Raw genomic sequence first — 21,321 nt, forward strand, 5'->3', positions numbered from 1 at the left:
TTAGGCCGACCTGAATAGTACTGTGCTGCCTGGGTATTGTTTTCACCTTGTCCTTTCCAGCATGGTTTTCATCACTGTTAAGGAACTATACACTGAGTGTACAACACATTAGGAACACCTGCTCTTTCCATGACATAGACTGACCAGGTGAATCCATGACATAGACTGACCAGGTGAATCCATGACATAGACTGACCAGGTGAATCCATGACATAGACTGACCAGGTGAATCCATGACATAGACTGACCAGGTGAATCCATGACATAGACTGACCAGGTGAATCCATGACATAGACTGACCAGGTGAATCCATGACATAGACTGACCAGGTGAATCCATGACATAGACTGACCAGGTGAAAGCTCTGATCCTTTATTGATGGCACCTTTTAAATCCACTTCAAATCAGTAAGACGTGGATTGTGTGTGTGTGCCAGTTAGAGGGTTGGCAAGACAAAATATTTAAGTGCCTTTGAACAAGGTATGGTAGTAGGTGCCAGGCACACCGGTTTGAGTGAGTCAAGAGCTGCAACGCTGCTGGGTTTTTCCCACTCAACAGATTCCTGTGTGTATCTAGAATGGTCCACCACCAAAAAGAAATCCAGCTAACATAACAACTGTGGGAAGCATTGGAGTCAACATGGGCCAGCATCCCTGTGGAACGCTTTCGACACCTTGTAGAGTCTCTGCCCTGATGAATTGAGGCTTTTCTGAGGGCCAAAGGGGGTGCAACTCAATATTAGGAAGGTGTTCCTAATGTTTTGTACACTCAGTGTACATACAACACACAACAGCTACTGTGTATCTACGGGTTGATCTAATAAGCAGTAGAGCACAGACCCAGGTTACGTCCCAAATGGCACCCTATCACCTATATAGTGCACTATGCCAGGGTCAATTGGAGTGCACTATATAGGGAATATGGTGCCACAGCATTGCTGTGATTGGGCTGTGAGTCACGCACACCAAACCATGCCATTGGCCGCACATGGTGGTGGGCGGTGCAGAGGTGCATTATTATTGTTGGACTGTCGTTGAAGGCTGTCGTCACAGAAAGCATGATAGCCGCCAGCCGGCTTCGGAGGATGCAGAGGGAGGTCGGCCTTGGAATGTGGAGGAGTGTAGGAGTGGAGGAGGGAGGGGCCGGCGTGAAAGAGAGCGGAAGACCCCGAGAGCGAGAAGGAGCCAATGCCAGAGACTAGAAACAACAGAAAAGTAAGCAGTGACACAGATCTATAGAAAACACAGAACTGTAGTCGTTCCCTTAGCAACGTCTCACAGAAAGATGAGAAAAATGGCAAAGCTAACTTAGAGAAACCTTTCAGTTGATCAGTGACATAATATAATACTGTATGGGGTAACACAGATATAAAAGCCTTTATTGTGGTAGGAAAGAAAAACTGTTGGACATTGAACACTGCAGTAAAAAATACCTTCATTATGACAAAATCAAAGTCTAAAACGAAAGCTCATACTTTGACAGGATACAGGGTGGGTCTTAGCACTGCTGACAGGAACGGAAGGGGAAATACAGTACCAGTCAAAAGTTTGGACACACCTACTCATTAAAGAGTTTTTCTTTATTTTTACTATTTTCTACATTGTAGAATAATAGTGAAGACATCAAAAATATGAAATAATACACATGGAATCATGCATTAACCAAAAAAGTGTTAAACAAATCAAAATATATTGATATTTAAGATTCTTCAAAGTAGCCACCGTTTGCCTTGATGACAGCTTTGCACACTCTTGCCATTCTTAAGCTTATTACTCTAAAATGTTGTGCACAAATGTCTTAACATCCCTGTTAGTGAGCATTTCTCCTTGTCAAGATAATCCATCCACTTGAGAAGTGTGGCATTACAAGAAGCTGATTAAACCAAATCATCATTACACAGGTGCACCTTGTGCTGGTGACAACAAAAGGCCACTCTAAAATGTGCAGTTTTGTCACACAATACAATGCCACAGACATCTCAAGTTTTGAGGGAGTGTGCAATTGCATGCTGACTGCAGGAATGTCCCCTAGAGTGGTTGCCGGGGAATTTTCTGTTAATTTCTCTACCATAATGTTGTTTAGAGAATTTGGCAGTACATCCAACCAGCCTCACAACCGCAGACCACGTGTAACCACACCAGCCCAAGACCCCCACTTCTGGACCAACCACCCAAGGGCCCACCCACCCATGGCTGCGCCCCTGCCCAGTCATGAGAAATCCATAGATTAGGGACTAATTTAATTTATTTCAGTTGGCTGATTTCCATGTATGATCTGTAACTCAGTAAAACCATTGAAATTGTTGCATGTTGGGTTTTTATTTTTGTTCAGTATATGTATGTATGTATGTATGTATGTATGTATGTATGTATGTATGTATGTATGTATGTATGTATGTATGTATGTATGTAAATGTATGTATGTATGTATGTATGTATGTATGTATGTATGTATGTATGTATGTATGTATTTGTATGTATTATGTATGTATGTATGTATGTATGTATGTATGTATGTATGTATGTATGTATGTATGTATGTATGTATGTATGTATGTATGTATGTATGTATGTATGTATGTATGTATGTATGTATGTATGTATGTATGTATGTATGTATGTATGTATGTATGTATGTATGTATGTATGTATGTATGTATGTATGTATGTATGTATGTATGTATGTATGTATGTATGTATGTATGTATGTATGTATGTATGTATGTATGTATGTATGTATGTATGTATGTATGTATGTATGTATGTATGTATGTATGTATGTATGTATGTATGTATGTATGTATGTATGTATGTATGTATGTATGTATGTATGTATGTATGTATGTATGTATGTATGTATGTATGTATGTATGTATGTATGTATGTATGTATGTATGTATGTATGTATGTATGTATGTATGTATGTATGTATGTATGTATGTATGCCTAGAATGTTATTCCTTGGCTGAATCGCCAATCAATGACTTCGCTAGCTTTGATCACTAAGTGGCAGAGTGGTTGGTTCGAGATTCAGCCTTAACAGCAACGATTAGTTTCCTCATTACTCCAGTTTGGCCATGAACCCTGTAGCCATCGTGACAGAGAAAGACCAGTATGATACTGTGTTCAGAGAGATACAGGTGTAGCTGAAGATACAGTAGTCATGAGACAGGACAGGACACACTGTGACTATAGGGGCTTGGACATGGTACTGAGGCTTTATAATTCAACCTGTATGTACTGTATGTCCCTTTTTCTAGGATAGCCACCATGGTAAATGGCCTGGGGTAAGATAGTGTTTAGCTTTAAGTCTTACCTGCATGTATATCATTGTAAGGTACTGGTACAAAGCTATTCTTGTGAGGTACTGGTAGTGAGGTGACACCTACCTGTCTCTGGGTCACTGAAGTCAGGCAGCGTCATGGCATTTAGTGTCCATCTGTCTGCTATGGCTCTGTCCAACAGGCTGCTGCCTCGACCCGAATCACTAGGACACACAGACAGACAGAATTGATGTTAAACACCAACTAGATAGTTAAGCTTCCTAAAAACCCCTCTCTGCCCATCTATCCTCTTAGAATGACAGCTGCTCAGACTAAAAACTGTGTTTTTGTGTCTAAGGTAGAGCCACGCTTACTGCATGGTATGGGTGATGAAACCGAGAGCAGTGCTCCAAGTTTACGAGGTGGGTTAGGCACACCACCACACAAAACACATAGTGCATTCGGAAAGTAATCAGACCCCTTGGCTGTTTCCAAATTTTGTTACGTTACAGCCTTATTCTGAAATTGATTAAATAGTTTCCCCCTCCCCTCATCGATCTACACGTAATACCCCATAATTCAAAAACTGTTTTTTAGAAACTACATTAATCACATTTACATTAGTATTCAGACCCTTTACTCAACACTTTGTTGAAGGACCTTTGGCAGTGATTACAGCATCGAGTCTTCTTGGGTTTGAAGCTACAAGCCTGGCACACCTGTATTTGACGAGTTTCTCCCATTCTTCTCTGCAGATCCTCACAAGCTCTGTCAGGTTGGATGGGGAGTGTCGCTACACAATTATTTTCAGGTCTCTCCAGAGATGCTGGGCCACTCAAGGACATTCAGAGACTTGTCCTGAAGCCACTCCTGAGTTGTCTTGGCTGTGTGCTTAGGGTCGTTGTCCTGTTGGAAGGTGAACCTTTGCCCCAGTCTGAGTGCTCTGGAGCAGGTTTTCATCAAAGAGCTCTCTGTACTTTGCTCCGTTCATCTTTGCCTCGATCCTGACTAGTCTCTCAGTCCCTGCTTCTGACAACAAACCATTCCCACAGTATGATGCTGCCGCCACCATGCTTCCCCGTAGGGATGGTGCCAGGTTTCCTCCAGATGGGACGCTTGGTATACAGGTGGTATACAGGCCAAAGAGTCTTAGTTTCATCAGACCTGAGAATTTTCCTCTCGGTGTCTTTTGGCAAACTCTAAGCGGGCTGTCATGTGCCTTTTACTGAGATGTGGCTTCCGTCTGACTACTCTACCATAAAGGCCTGATTTGTGGTTCCGCAGAGATGTTTGTCCTTCTTGGAAGGTTCTCCCATCTCCACAGAGGAACTCTGAAGCTCAGAAAAGGGTTCTTGGTCACCTCCCTGACTAAGGCCCTTCTCCAATGATTGCTCAGTTTTTCGGGCGGCCAGATCTAGGAAGAGTCTTGGTCTTCTTCAGATTAAGAATGATGGAGGCCACTGTGATCTTGGGAAACTTCAACGCTGCAGAAATGTTTTGGTACCCTTACCCAGATCTGTGCCTCGACACAATCCTGTCTCGGAGCTCTACGGACAATTCCTTCGACCTCGTGGCTTGGTTTTTGCTCTGACATGCACTATCAAATGTGGGACCTTATATAGACAGGTGTGTGCCTTTCCAAATCATGTCCAATCAATTGAATTCACAATTTACCATTTCCAATCATTTACCATGACCAATCAAGTTGCAGAAACATCTCAAGGATAATCAATGGAAACAGGATGCACCTGAGCTCAATTTCGAGTGTCATAGCAAAGGGTCTGAATACTTATGTAAATAAGGTATTTCTGTTTTTTTTATTTTTTTATACATTTTCAAAAATGTCAAAAATGTGTTTTCGCTTTGTCAATATGGGGTATTGTGTGTAGATTGATAGTCACAGAGATGGAGAGATCCCCTAGTCAAATGTCACTTTGACAATGAAACATTATGATGCATTGGTCTGGTGCACTGTGTGGATTATTGGATCCAGGCAGGACCTACTGCGTCTTTCTCCTCAAATCAGTCATATCCAGGAAATCAGAGCCATGAGAGAAACAAGATTATAGAGTTCAGTTATTTTCTGTTGTTTGATCTGGCCGGTATATTTGCACAGACGGGAAGGTGCTACACACGCTGAGGCAGTATCGCTCATAACACGAGACACACAAACCGCCATAAAACAGAGCTCTGGACCAACTTTAACACGCCAATGCTTCATCTGCCGGAATATTTCCCCTCCTGTAGGTTTTGTCTGAAGTAAATGCTATCTCACGTTCTATAATGAGCTGTTCCTGCATTCTGTATACATTGCAGACAGATTATGCAGTATAGGAATAAGGCTACAGTAGCCCTGGACCCGGTCTAGTCTCATGCTGTGCGTGTGTGTGTTGGTGCTGTGGCTGTTGGTCTCAGTGGAATAATATTCTCCAGTTTAACAAGAGGCTGACATGATGTGAGGGACTGATCTGTCCCCACTCTGACTCTCTCTCCGCAGCATTGTTGCTATTAGCTGCAGACAGGCTGCGTTCCAAATGGCACTCTATCCATTTTGTATGACAGGAGCCCATAGGGGTGTGTAGTGCATTAAATAGGGAATAGGGTGCCATTTGGGATGCATACAGGGAGCCACTGGAGGAACCAGGGTTATGTCTAGATGGGATTCAGCAACAGTAAGGAAGTGATGTAATTCTCATGTAATACTTATGTCATTTAGCACAATCAATCAATCAATCAATGCAAGTGTATTTATAAAGACCTTTTTACATCAATAGTAATCACAAAGTTATTTACAGTCTTGTTTTGAGAATGGCACAAATATTAATTTCCACAAAGTTAGCTGCTTCTGTGTCTTTAGATATTTTTGTCAGATGTTACTATGGAATACTGAAGTATGATTACAAGCATTTCATAAGTGTCAAAGGATTATATTGACAATTACATGAAGTTGATGCAGAGTCAATATTTGCAGTGTTGACCCTTCTTTTTCAAGACCTCTGCAAACCACCCTGGCATGCTGTCAATTAACTTCTGGGCCACATGCTGACTGATGGCAGCCCATTCTTGATTAATCAATGCTTGGAGTTTGTCAGAATTTGCAGGTTTTGTTTGTCCACCCGCCTCTTGAGGATTGACCACAAGTTCTCAATGGGATTAAGGTTTGGGGAGTTTCCTGTTTTGTTCCCCTAGCCACTTAGTTATCACTTTTGCCTTATGGCAAGGTGCTCCATCATGCTGGAAAAGGCATCGTTCGTCACCAAACTGTTCCTGGATGGTTGGGAGAAGTTGCTCTCGGAGGATGTGTTGGTACCATTCTTTATTCATGGCTGTGTTCTTAGGCAAAATTGTGAGTGAGCCCACTCCCTTGGCTGAGAAGCAACCTCACACATGAATGGTCTCAGGATGCTTTACTGTTGGCATGACACAGGACTGATGGTAACGCTCACCTTGTCTTCTCCGGACAAGCTTTTTTCCAGATGCCCCAAACAATCGGAAAGCGGATTCATCAGAGAAAATGACTTTACCCCAGTCCTCAGCAGTCCAATCCCTGTACCTTTTGAAGAATATCAGTATGTCCCTCATGTTTTTCCTGGAGACAACTGGCTTCTTGCTACCCTTCTTGACACCAGGCCATCCTCCAAAAGTCTTCGCACTCACACCTGCCTGCTGCCATTCCTGAGCAAGCTCTGTACTGGTGGTGCCCCGATCCCGCAGCTGAATCAACTTCAGGAGACGGTCCTGGCGCTTGCTGGACTTTCTTGGGCGCCCTGAAGCCTTCTTCACAACAATTGAACCGCTCTCCTTGAAGTTCTTGATGATCCGATAAATGGTTGATCTTGTTGCAATCTTACTGGCAGTAATATCCTTGCCTGTGAAGCCCTTTTTGTGCAAAGCAATGATGACGGCACGTGTTTCCTTGCAGGTAACCATGGTTGACAGAGGAAGAACAATGATTCCAAGCACCACCCTCCTTTTGAAGCTTCCAGTCTGTTATTTGAACTCAATCAGCATGACAGAGTGATCTCCAGCATTGTCCTCGTCAACACTCACACCTATTGATGCTAGGGCTGAATACTGCCCCCTTTGGAGGAAGTGCGTGCCCATAGTAAAAATATTTTTTTTTCTCCAAAATTGCTAATATATGCATATAATAATTATTATTGAATAGAAAACACTCTAAAGTTTCTAAAACCTTTAAAATTATGTCTGTATGTAAAGCAGAACTCTCAGGGCAGCCTTTCTCCCAAACTCTCTCTTGTCAACAGAAAAGTTGGGCCAACTTTGACGTCATCGCCCCCACCCTTCCCAACCAGCTATGGATCTGGGAACAGTTTGTATGTGTTCAGCGCGATGTCTGCTTTCAAATGGGGCATTCATTGTGAGAATCACACGCGCCCTCGTCTTTTGGCGGGCTAAAACGTTCGGGTCACGTGAGAATACATGCACTCTATTGCGCACTTCTGAATTGGTACGCTCTCTTTTTCCATGAAGTACCAATTGATGTCGGTTTGTCTGTTCGCGCTGATTCTTGTTTTACACGTTTAAAACATCCTAAAGCTTGATTCTGCACTTAGTTTTACACGTTTAAAACATCCTAAAGCTTGATTCTGCACTTAGTTTGACCAGTTTAGTCGACATATAATATGCAATTTTGAAGTTTTGATGCGCAAGAGTGCGGGACCAGAAGTCATTTTGGGTGCATTTCAGCTGAAGCTGTTAGCATATGCTAATACAGAGACACACAACTTGAAACCAAACGATGTATTGGGTAAGTATAACTCCTTCCACGTCTTCTGAGCGAAGAACATCAAAGGTAAGGGAATATTTATGTGGTTATTTTGGGTTTCTTGTGGACTCCAAACGTAGAGGAGACATACTGCTAATATCTGAGCGCCGTCTCATATTATAGCCTAGTGAACGAATTCTGTAACGTTAAAAATAAATGTAACACAGCGGTTGCATTAGGAAGAAGTGTAATCTTTGTAACTATATGTAGAACATGTATATTTAGTCATGTGTATTGCTTGTTATCTGACGTTATCTGTCGGAGCTAGCATCATTTCTCTGGACATTTGAGTAGCATTTTTTTTAAATGTCGTCATTGTAAACAGAGATTTATGGATATAAATGGCATATTATTGAAAAAAACATAAATGTACCTTGTACAATGTCCTATTACTGTCATCTGATGAAGATTTTCAAAAGGTTAGTGAATTATTTATTTTTTAATCCTGCTTTTATTTTTCTGGGACAAAATGGCTGCCTCTTGTCTTTGTTTCGGTGGTGGTGTAATATAAATATGTGGTGTGTTTTCGCCGTAAAACATTTTAGAAATCTGACTTGCTGGGTAGATGAACAAGGTGTTTATCTTTCATTTGAGCTATTGGACTTGTTAATGTGTGGAGGTTAAATATTTCTAGGAATATTTTTTGCATTTTGCTAATGAGCTTGAGCCTGTAGTCACGATCCCGGATCCGGGATGGGTAGCATCAAGAGATTTTAACGAGAGAATCATTGACATGATGTCAGCTGGTCCTTTTGTGGCAGGGCTGAAATGCAGTGGAAATGTTGGGGGGGGAGGTTCAGTTCATTTGCATGGCAAAGATAGACTTTGCAATTAATTGTAATTAATCTGATCACTCTTCATGACGTTCTGGAGTATATGCAATTTGCCATCATACAAACTGAGGCAGCAGACTTGGTGAAAATTCATATTTATGTCATTCTCAAAACTTTTGACCATGACTATACAGTCCTCTGATCTCAGGCCTGTGATTCTTTATGTACAGTATAGCTTAGTTAGCGGTGTGCGCTAAATAGCGTTTCAATTGGTTACGTCACTTGCTCTGAGACCTTGAAGTAGTAGTTCCCCTTGCTCTGCAAGGGCCGCTACTTTTGTGGAGCGATGGGTAACGATGCTTCGAGGGTGACTGTTGTCGATGTGTGCAGAGGGTCCCTGGTTCGCGCCCGGGTATGGGCGAGGGGACAGTTTAAAATTATACTGTTACATTGATGCTGTTGACCCGGATTACTGGTTGCTGCGGAAAAGGAGGAAGGTCAAAAGGGGGGTGAGTGTAACGGATGTGAAACGGCTAGCTTAGTTAGCGGTGTGCGCTAAATAGCGTTTCAATCGGTTACGTCACTTGCTCAAAGTAGTAGTTCCCCTTGCAGAGTATGGGCGAGGGGACGGTTTAAAATTATACTGTTACATTTAAAGCATATTAAAAAGCCATGGATATAATCAGGTAAGCAGTGCTGCTCTCTCTCGTTATAGTTAATTTTGTAGGAGTTGAGGCTAAAGTTGGAGCTTAATGTTCACACAGGAGATCATGGACATTTGGCCCCAGACTCCCTCACTCCTTCTTGTCTGACATTCCAAAAGACTACATTTTGAGTGTGTGAGGCATAACATTCCTGAAGGAGGCTTAAAATACTGCAGTTTGCAATGGTATAGTGTCCAACATATTTGACTGCTATCATCTTACACATTTCAGTTCTATTTAGTGGACAGAACATTTTACCAGTGTAATGGGTACTACTATACTGTACCTGGGGTTGGTGAGGTTGTAACAGGACTTCCAGATCTGTAGCATGTGTTTGCAGGTGAGCAGAGCCTCCTCAGGTCCTTGACACAATGTCTCCAGCTTCACCTTGGTGAATAACAGACTGCAGGCAAACACATGGGAAACGCACAGTTTAAAACACAGGAACACAACACATTAACACAGAAGACACAACACATTAACACAGAAGACACAACACATTAACACAGAAGACACAACACATTAACACAGAAGACACAACACATTAACACAGAAGACACAACACATTAACACAGAAGACAAGAGTGTGAGGTTGCAGACAGAGGAAAGCATCCTCCCCCTGCTACAAACTCACACTACATATTCAATGAGGAGTACTAGAATCTCTAGGATGCCTGGGAGTGGGGGGTGCATTCACCAAGAACCCTCCACTCAGAGAAGAGAAGTGTTAATGAAAGCCTAGATGAACGCCAATCTGAGCAGAGAGAGAGATAGAGAAAGAAAGAGACACAGCAGAGAGAGAGATAGAGCAGAGAGATAGAGAAAAGCTAATGGGAGAATAAAGTTTTCATTCAGTTACAGTTCAATTGAAATAAATTCATTAGGCCCTAATCTATGGTTATCACGACTGGGCAGGGTGTAACCAGGGTGGACTTTGAATGGCATAGGCCCATCCACTTGGGAGCCAAGCCTATACAATCAGAATTAGTTTTTCCCCACAAAAGGGCTTTATTACAGGCATAAATAATCCTCAGAACCCCCCTCTCAGCACTTGATATGCCACACCTGTCAGATGGATTGGCAAAGGAGAAATGGTTTCTAACAGGGATGTACAGTGCCTTGCAAAAGTATTCATCCCCCATGGCATATTTTGTTGCATTACAACCTGTAATTTAAATGTATTTTTATTTGGATTTCATGTAATGAACCTACACAAACTAGTTCAAAGTGGTGAAGTGAAATGAAAAAAAAATACTTGTTTAAAAAAACGCTAAACTGCTACGTGCATATGTATTCACCCCCTTTGCTATGAAGCCCCTAAATAAGATTTGGTAAAACCAATTACCTTCAGAAGTCACACAATTAGTTAAATAAAGTCCACCTGTGTGCAATCTAAGTGTCACATGATCTCAGTATGTATATACGTGTTCTGAAAGGCCCCAGAGTCTGCAACACCACTAAGCAAGGGGCACCACCAAGCAAGCGGCACCATGAAGACCAAGGTGCTCTCCAAACAGGTTTGGGACAAAGTTGTGGAGAAGTACAGATTAGGGTTGGGTTATAAAAAAATATCTGAAACTTTGAACATGCCACGGAGCACCATTAAATCCATTATTAAAAAATGGAAAGAATATGGCACCAAAACAAACCTGCCAAGAGAGGGCCGCCAAAACTCACAGACCAAGCAAGGAGGGTATTAATTCAGAGAGACAACAAAGAGGCCAAGGATAACCCTGAAGGAGCTGCAAAACTCCACATCGGAGATTGTAATATCTGTCCATAGGACCACCATACACACCACAGACCTGGGCTTTATGGAAGAGTGGCCAGAAAAAAAGCCATTGCTTAAAGAAAAAAAATAAGCAAAGTACTCTGGTCAGATGAGATTAAAATTGAGATTTTTGGTCATCAAGGAAAACACTACATCTGGCGCAAACCCAAATCCTCTCATCACCCCAAGAATATTATCCCCACAGTGAAGCATGGTGGTGGCAGCATCATTATCATTACCAATATCTCTACCTGTACATGACCATCTGATCATTTATCACTTCTGTGTTAATCTGCAAAATTGTAATTATTCGCCTACCTCCTCATGCCTTTTGCACACATTGTATATAGACTCCCCTTTTTTCTACTGTGTTATTGACTTGTTAATTGTTTACTCTGTGTTGTCTGTTCACACTGCTATGCTTTATCTTGGCCAGGTCGCAGTTGCAAAGGTCGCAGTTGCAAATGAGAACTTGTTCTCAACTAGCCTACCTGGTTAAATAAAGGTGAAATAAAAAGAAATGTAAAAAAAATTATGGGGCGACAGGGTAGCCTAGTGGTTAGAGAGTTGGACTAGTAACCGGAAGGTTGCAAGTTCAAACCCCCAGCTGACATGGTACAAATCTGTCGTTCTGCCCCTGAACAGGCAGTTTACGCACTGTTCCTAGGTCATCATTGAAAATACTTAGTTAAATAAAGTAAAAATAATAAAATGCTGTGGGGATGTTTTTAATCGACTGGGAAACTGGTCAGAATTGAAGGAATGATGGATGGCGCTAAATACAGGGAAATTCTTGAGGGAAACCTGTTTCAGTCTTCCAAAGATTTGAGACCGGGAGGTTCACCTTCCAGCAGGACAATGACTCATTAGCATACTGCTAATGCAACAATAGAGTGGTTTAAGCGGAAACATTTAAATGTCTTGGAATGGCCTAGTCAAAGCCCAGACCTTAATCCAATTGAGAACCTGTGTTATGACTTAAAGATTGCTTTACACAAGCAGAACCCACCCAACTTGAAGGAGCTGGAGCAGTTTTGCCTTGAAGAGTTGTTTGCCAGTTTTGCCTGGCAAACATCCCAGTGGCTAGATGTGACAAGCTTATAGAGACATATCCCAAGAGACTTGCAGCTGTAATTGCTGAGAAAGGTGGCTCTACAAAGTATTGATTTTTTGGGGGGGTGAATAGTTATGCACGCTCAAATTTTCTGCTTTTTTGTCTTATTTCTTGTTTGTTTCACAATAAAAAACATATTTACCATCTTCAAAGTGGCAAGCATGTTGTGTAAATCAAATGTTACAATCCCCCCCAAAATCTATTTAATTCCAGGTTGTAAGGCAACAAAATAGGAAAAATGCCAAGGGGGTGAATACTTTCGTAAGCCACTGTAAACAAATGTATGCACAACATTTGAGAAATAACATTTTTGTGCATATGGAAAATTGCTGGGATCTTTTATTTCAGCTCATGAAACATGAGACCAACACTTTACGTGTTACGTTTATATTTTTGTTCAGTATAAGTAGTGCCCATTCAAACATCACATTACCATCACCTTTCATCTCTTCCTCATCCCAATGTACAGTACCAGCTACTGTGTGTATGAATGTGCAACAAACCACATGCCTTGAATCTTCTCTGCAATGTTATCACACAAATAATAACAGTACACTCTTTTTACACACATATTCACAGCATACACCCTCAGCCTCATGTTTTTACAAGTGCACACACACAGGCATGCGCGCGCACACACACACACACACACACACACACACACACACACACACACACACACACACACACACACACACACACACACACACACACACACACACACACACACACACACACACACACACACACACACACACACACACAGGAAAAGCTGAAGCTCAATCAAGCTTGTGAAAAAAAATGTGTTCTTTTTCATGTTGTGTAAGTGGCTAAGGCAGCGAGAGAGGCACAGCAGCCAACACTGTGGTGTTCTGAGGGTACAGCAGCCAACACTGTGGTGCCCTGAGGGTACAGCAGCCAACACTGTGGTGCAAAGGGTACAGCAGCCAACACTGTGGTGCCCTGAGGGTACAGCAGGCTAAATCTATTATAAATTGAGAAATTCAAAACACTGTAAACAAACAGAGCAGGGATTTGTTTTTTTAAGTATCTCAGGATTACACAGAGACAGAGGTGTGAGAGGGAGACAGAGGTGTCAGACACCGGAGAGGAGGAGAGGAGATGGGGAGGAGGAGATTGAGAAGAGGAGATAGGGAGGAGGGGAGGAGATGAGGAGAGTAGATGGGGAGGAGGAGAGGAGATGGTGAAGGGGAAAAGGAGATGGGGATGAGGAGAGGAGATGGGGAGGAGATTCAGAAGAGGAGATGGTGAGGAGGAGATTGAGAAGAGGAGAGGAAATGGGGGAGGAGGAGAGGCGATTGAGAAGAGGAGATTGAGGAGAGGAGATTGAGGAGAGGAGATTGCGAGGGGGCAAAGGAGATTGGGGGAGAGGAGATGGGGGTGAGGAGATGGGGAGGAGGAGAGGCAATTGAGAAGAGGAGGAGGAGAGGAAATGGGAAGGAGGAGAGGAGATGGGGAGGAGGAGAGGAGATGGGGAGGAGGAGAAGAGATGGGGAGGAGGTGGGGAGGAGGAGAGGAGATGGGGAGGAGAGGCGATTGAGAAGAGGAGATGAGGAGAAGTAGAGGAAATGGGAAGGAGGAGAGGAGATGGGGAGGATGAGAGGAGATGGGGAGGATGAGAGGAGTTGGGGACAAGGAGAGGAGGAGGGGAGGAGATGGGGAGGAGGAGAGGAGATGGGGAGGATGAGAGGAGATGGGGAGGATGAGAGGAGATGGGGACAAGGAGAGGAGATGGGGAGGAGGGGAGTAGATGGGGAGGATGAGAGGAGATGGGGAGGAGGAGAGGAGATGGGGAGGAGGAGAGGAGATGTGGAGGAGGAGAGGAGATGGGGACAAGGAGAGGAGATGGGGGGAAGGGGAGGAGATGGGGAGGAGGAGAGGAGATGGGGAGGATGAGAGGAGATGGGGAGGATGAGAGGAGATGGGGAGGAGGAGAGGAGATGGGGAGGATGAGAGGAGATGGGGGAGGAGATGGGGAGGAGGGGAGGAGATGGGGAGGAGGAGAGGCGATTCAGAAGAGATGGTGAGGAGGAGATTGAGAAGAGGAAATTGGGAGGAAAAGAGGAGATGGGGAAGAGGAGGGGAGATGGGGAGGAGGAGAGGAGATGGGGAGGAGGAGAGGAGATGGGGAGGAGGAGAGGAGATGGGGACAAGGAGAGGAGATGGGGGGAGGGGAGGAGATGGGGAGGAGGAGAGGAGATGGGGAGGATGAGAGGAGATGGGGAGGATGAGAGGAGATGGGGAGGATGAGAGGAGATGGGGAGGAGGGGAGGAGATGGGGAGGAGGAGAGGCGATTCAGAAGAGATGGTGAGGAGGAGATTGAGAAGAGGAGAGGAAATGGGGAGGAGGAGAGGAGATGGGGAGGAAAAGAGGAGATGGGGAAGAGGAGGGGAGATGGTGAGGAGGAGATTGAGAAGAGGAGAGGAAATGGGGAGGAGGAGAGGAGATGGGGAGGAGCAGAGGCGATGGGGAGGAGGAGTGGCGATGGGGAGGAGGAGAGGAAATGGGAAGGAGAGGAGGAGAGGAAATGGGAAGGAGGAGAGGAGATGGGGAGGAGGAGAGGAGATGGGAAGGAGGAGAGGAGATGGGGAGGAGGAGAGGAGATGGGAAGGTGGAGAGGAGATGGGGAGGAGGAGAGGAAATGGGAAGGAGGAGAGGAGATGGGGAGGAGGAGAGGAGATGGGGAGGAGGAGAGGAGATGGGGAGGAGGAGAGGCGATGGGGAGGAGAGGAGGAGAGGAAATGGGAAGGAGGAGAGGAGATGGGGAGGAGGAGAGGAGATGGGGAGGAGGATAAGAGATGGGGAGGAGTGGAGGAGATGGGAAGAAGGAGAGGAGATGGAGAGGAGAGGAGATGGGGAGGAGAAGAGATATCTTCTGTATAGCTAGCACTGTGATTTCTATCTGTAACAAATACTTGAAAAATACAATTAATTAGAAATCGAGTTGAATAAGATAAAACAACACTGTGGAGACACACACAGTAATATTGTTTTGTTGTAATATTGTAAATGTTATATTGTACGTCTGCAATGGTGGAGCAGTGTACATGTGTATAGCGCACAGTGTCTTCTGTTAAGTATTGGACATCTAAGCCAGTTCCACTAGTCAGGGACTGATTTAGACCCAGGACAACAGGTGTGTGCAATTAATCAGGTAGAACAAAAAACCAGCAGGCTCCGGACCTCATAGGGGGTAAGAGTGGGAATACCCCCGATGTAGACTATTGTTTTCTTGTGATGTGTTGTTTTGTTCCTGGACCCCAGGAAGAGTAGGGGTTGCCTTGGCAACAGCTAATAAGGATCCTAATATATACAAAATAAGATGGTATAACATTGAGTCTGTTGTGGAGAAAGGCCAGACTCCAGACTAACATGAAGTTCTCAGGATACTCGCTGAGGGCCATCTCGATGATGTTGAGAGCGTCGTGGTAGTGTTTCTGAGCCGACAGCAGCAGCGCCAGCAGGTGGAGTGAGTGCATGTCGTCTCCCTGCAGCTGCAGAGCCTAACGCACGTACCCAAGCGCCTCCGGGATCTATAGCACAGAGGGCACGGGTCAGATCCCCACCAGACATCCACAGCAAGGGGTGCTGATATCTGGCCATGCTGGAGAGGACCCTAACCTTATTACATCTGAACACATCTGAGTTTGAGTTTATTTTATTTTTACAGGGACAGTGCACATTAATCAACGTTTCAGTAAAAGTGACGGTTTTAGCCAGACAGCTAATTTTCAACCACAGTCCCTGGGCAGGTTATTAAAAACAATTACAATACAGACCATCATTGAGCAGTAAGCACACGCAGAGCAACATAGGACAAGCAAGACATAGCATACAGACAGCAACATAGGACAAGCAAGATGTAGCATACAGACAGAGTAACATAGAACAAAAAGCAGCAAGACAAAATTCATAAAAGCAACAGTGTTTCCACACCTCACAAGCTACAGACAACAGAAAACATGGAAAGCGGCAATACACAGCTAGGGACCATGTTCACAAATATGATTGACCTTTGGCCATGTCTTCATGCATTATGTGAAAGTGTGATATGTGGTGCAGTTATGTGTGTCTGATGGCTGTCTATTCCAGACACGGGAAGCTCTCACAGAGAAAGCGGATTTAGTAAAGGTGCTTTTCCTTAAGGGAACTATATAGTCACCTCTCATTGCAGACCTTGTGGATCTGCTGCCACATGTTTGGGTTTTCTGTTTAACAAAAATACTGAGTGGAGGGGGAGGAGTCAGGCCATTTAGGATCTTGAATACAAGACATGCGTCAGTGTATTGCACAAGATTTTCCCAACTCAGGAACTCATGCTTTCTGAGGATGTAACAGTGGCGATGGCTATTGGGCTTCCTATCAAGCACTTTGAGAGCCTGTTTGTAGAGAGACTGAATAGGTTTTAATGTTGTACAGCAAGCTTGGGCCCAACTAGTCAAGCAGTATGTTAAGTGGGGGAGTATCATAGATTTGAAGTACAGTTTAGCTACCTCTGTAGTCAAACAATTTTCGTATTAATCGGAAATGAGCTAGGTTGAATTTGGTTCTGAATGACCTTTTTCGCATGCTTTGTAAAAGAGAGGTTGGAATCAAGTATGATGCCACGGTAGTTAAAATCAGATACCATCTGGAGCTTCTCCCCTGACACAGACATCTGGCTCAGTAGCATCTGTTGCCCTCTTTGTGAAGAACATACAAACAGTTTTTTTCACATTGAGATGCAAACACGAGTCACTGAGCCACTTTGTCACCTGGACCATTACAGTAGTGAGTTCTTGTGCAGCTTGTTGTTTGCTCTTTGCATGCACATATATCACTGAATCATCTGCATGCATTTGAACTTCACACCCAGTACAGACAGAAGGCAGATCATTCATGTTCAGGCTGAACAGGAGGGGCCCCAGTATTGACCCTTGGGGCACGCCCACATCATAGCTAAGAGTGGGCGACAGCTCATTGCTCACTCTGACACACTGAGTTCTGCCTTCAAGGTATGATTTCATCCATATCAAGGCATCGGGGGAAAAGTTGAACTTGGACAATTTTGTAATGAGAATCTCATGGTTAACAGTATCAAAAGCCTTCCTTAGGTCCAGAAACACAGCCCCAATAACGCCCCCTTTGTCCATCTTGGACTTCACATTTTCTAGAAGAAAGCAGTTGGCTGTTTCTGTGGAGTGTTTTGCTCTGAAGCCAAACTGCATGGAGTGTAATGTAAAGGGGCTGTTGTTGAGGTGGGCAATCAGTTGTTCTGCTACACATTTTTCAACAACCTTTGACACCACAGGTAGTATAGTAATGGGCCTGTAGTTACTCACATCAGCAGGGTTGCCCGATTTAAAGATGGCCGTTATTATGGCCGACTTCCATACCCTTGGAAACACCCAGAGACCAATAGATGTGTTGGTGACCTTAGTATTGGGGCCAATTAGTGACTCTTTGTAGTTTTTAAGAAAGGTAGAGTCCAGCCCAAACACATCTTTGGCTTTAGAGTTCTTTAGTGAGCTAATCACCTTGTTCACCTTTGACTCAGAAACCTCCCTTATGATGAAGACAGGTTGAGTGTGATTTACTAGCACTGAGCCCAAGAAACCAGTGGAGGGGTTCTGTGTCAGTAACCTGACAGAGTCAATAAAGTAGGAATTGAAGGCTGTTGCTATTTCAACTGCATCCTGTGTTAGATTGTTATTCACCATGATTTCTAATCTTCTTGCAATGTTACTATGGTCTTTCCCTGTTAACTTTTTTAGATTCTCCAAGACCAATTTAGAATTTCCCTTTACTTTACCAATTATGTTAATAAAAAAGTTTGATTTCTGATTTCTTTCATCACCTTATTTCTGGTATGGTAAATCTACGTCTGTCATGCTCTAATTTGGATCTTTTAGAGCATAATCTCATTCTTTCATCCATTTCCAGATTTCTCCATTTAGCCAAGGAAGAGTGCTCAATTGGCCAGGTTTGGATTTGATTTTCTTTAGGAAACCATTTATTGTAGTCTGGATTGTGGATAGAAAAACCTGACTATCAGCTTCCACGTCTGTATAGGAAAAGATGTCCTTCCAGTTAATTCCCTTAATTGCGTTTTCAAAATAGTTGAATTCACTCTTAGGTATTCTTAGTTGATCCGGCTTTCTAACAGTAGAGGTTAAACCTGCTCTTAGACAGCTTTCTGGCTATAAGTGTCAGATTATGATCAGATAGCAAAGTAACCACATTGAATGATTTAGTCACTCTCTCTGGTTTATTACTGAACACCAAATCAATCTGTGTTTTAGAGCAACAAGTCACCCAGGTTGGCCCTTTAACTAGCTGTGTAAAGTCAAAAGTATTATATATATATATATATATGCCATTTAGCAGACGCTTTTATCCAAAGCGACTTACAGTCATGTGTGCATACATTCTACGTATGGGTGGTCCCGGGGATCGAACCCACTACCCTGGCGTTACAAGCGCCATACTCTACCAACTGAGCTATTAGTGATCCGTTTGAGTGTTTTCCTACTAGACTTGTCTTCATAATTAATATTAAAATGTCCCATGAAGATGACCTCTTTCCCAAAATCACATTCCCTAAGCATGGTATTAAACTGATCAAAAAACAGACTTTTTGTGGAAGGTGGCCTATACATTCCAATAAGGGTAAAAGACATTTGGGGAGACAGTGTAACGTTCAGGCCAATACAGTCTAGTTCATTATCACACTCAATTTGTTTGCATCGGATATGTTCTTTAATGTAAATCATCTCACCCCCTCCTCTTCCTATAATCCTGTCTCTCCTGAAAACATTGTAGCCAGGCACAATCACAGCAGCATATGGAGAGTGTTTATGGAGCCATGTCTCTGAGAGGCAGAGGAAGTCAAGGATGGAGTCAGTGAGTAGATGTTGAATTTGATCACTTTTTGGAATGACACTACAAATGTTCAAGTGCCCCTCTAGTAGTCCCTTGGGCTTAGTTAGTGGGTCCCAGACAACTCGAGAGTGATTGACACATTGAAATAAGTAACATTTTTGGTGTTTTCTGATGGCTGGGTTTAGGCCGTTGTGTTTCGTTTTGATTAGGGGCAGTTCGGTAGCGCAATTAACAATCCCTCCCGCCTGCGCTGGATGAGGGGAACTAATTAAAACAGCTTGCGTACCAGAAGCAGAGTCAGGGATCGCATATAGCGACTTGGGTATGTTTGAAGAGTCAAAATCTATCCTGGAGCCGGGTGAGTCGAGAGAAACCATGGGACCATAGCACTCACCCACTTCCACAGCGGCGACGATCAGTGGATGAGGCCATCCACTACTTTCCACTCCGGTGAGTATCACTGGCTCGGTGATGTTAGGCCCAGGTTTGAGTTGCACATCCCCGGAGAGCAGGAGGGTAGTGAACAGGTAGTTTAAATGTTTCCGATAAATGTTGGACTTGTGTTTAAATGTTACGCCTAAGCGGTTAAGTGGAATAGCGAGCGAGGTAGGATTGGCCATTTTTCAGAACATTATTGTATGCTGTGTACTGTCCGCTCCCGTGGACCAATGTGTTTGGTGTTGATATTCTCTGGTAGTAGACTGATTGTGTCCTCCCAGCAAGGACGCACTGAGATTATCAGTAGAGCAGCTACATAACTGACAATCATGGCAAAGTACTGGCGATAAAACACATAATTGAGCTTTAACTCTTTGCACGAGTTACTTGGCTGTGGTCGGCGTACACCTGATGTTTAGATAAAATAACAGCATTCGTATGAGAAGCGGCACCTGCCGCACCCCCCTGTCTTCCGTCCGCCATTATCCTGTTAACATCTGGCTACAATGTTACAGCAAGTAGCAAATATTGTATTTGAATCACTAATCCCTAACCTTTACCCTTCACATGAGTTAAAGGCAAATAGCTCATGTACTTGCTCATCAGTGTTTATGGATTTCCCCCCCATACATGCCTATCTTGTGACAACCAATCATAGATATAACAGGGCTATTATATCTATGCTAATGTCTCTCCCAGCTCAGCCAATCAGATCTCTGATGGAGTAGATACATGATCAGACACAACTTAGTTGTTAACACCTGCTTAAATCGACCAGGTAATGACAAATATCAGGTCCTTTTCATTAGTCTACTGCTGCCGGAAATCAATGGTATACACTACGTGGCCAAAAGCATTCAAATTAGTGGATTTGGCAATTTCAGCCACACCCATTGCTGACAGGTGTATAAAATGTCCTTTTTTCAGCAAAGCCCCCAAGCACAAAGCAAGGTGCATAGAGAAATGGTTTGTCGAGATCGGTAGAACTTGACTGAAGAAGAACTTGACTGGCCCGCACAGAGCCCTGACCTCAACCCCATCGAACACCTTCGGGATGAATTGGAACACCAACTGCGAGCCAGGCCTCATCACCCAACATCAGTGCCGACCTCACTAATGCTTGTGGCTGAATGGAAGCAAGTCCCCGCAGTAATGTTCCAACATCTAGTGGAAAGCCTTCCCATAAGAGTGGATGGAGGCTGTTATAGCAGCAAAGGGGGGACCATGAGATGTTTGAATAGCAGGTATCCACATACTTTTGTAGCGTATGTTAGCGGTGTGTGTTTGTGTGGATGGTTGTGTGTATGTGTATCAATACTGTCCAGCAGATGAATCTCATCGGAGACAGTATTTGGTAATAAGAGTCTGTTAAATAGCCATCAGTAGCACCTTATACAGTTGAAGTTGGATGTTTACATACACTTAGGTTGGAGTCATTAAAACTCATCTTTTTCAACCACTCCACTAATTTCTTGTTAACAAACTAATGTTTTGGCTAGTCGGTTAGGACATCTACTTTGTGCATGACACAAGTAATTTTGACAACAATTGTTTACAGACACATTATTTCACTGTACCACAATTCCAGTG

The 21,321-nt window shown here is 43.6% G+C and overlaps 1 pseudogene; it reads right to left on the bottom strand.

The window, feature by feature from the left end:
- LOC124046951 overlaps positions 1–21,321 on the bottom strand; it is a 128,342-nt pseudogene that overhangs the window by 44,593 nt on the left and 62,428 nt on the right.

This window comes from Oncorhynchus gorbuscha, linkage group LG10 (assembly GCF_021184085.1).
Source record: "Oncorhynchus gorbuscha isolate QuinsamMale2020 ecotype Even-year linkage group LG10, OgorEven_v1.0, whole genome shotgun sequence".
Lineage (NCBI taxonomy): Eukaryota > Metazoa > Chordata > Actinopteri > Salmoniformes > Salmonidae > Oncorhynchus > Oncorhynchus gorbuscha.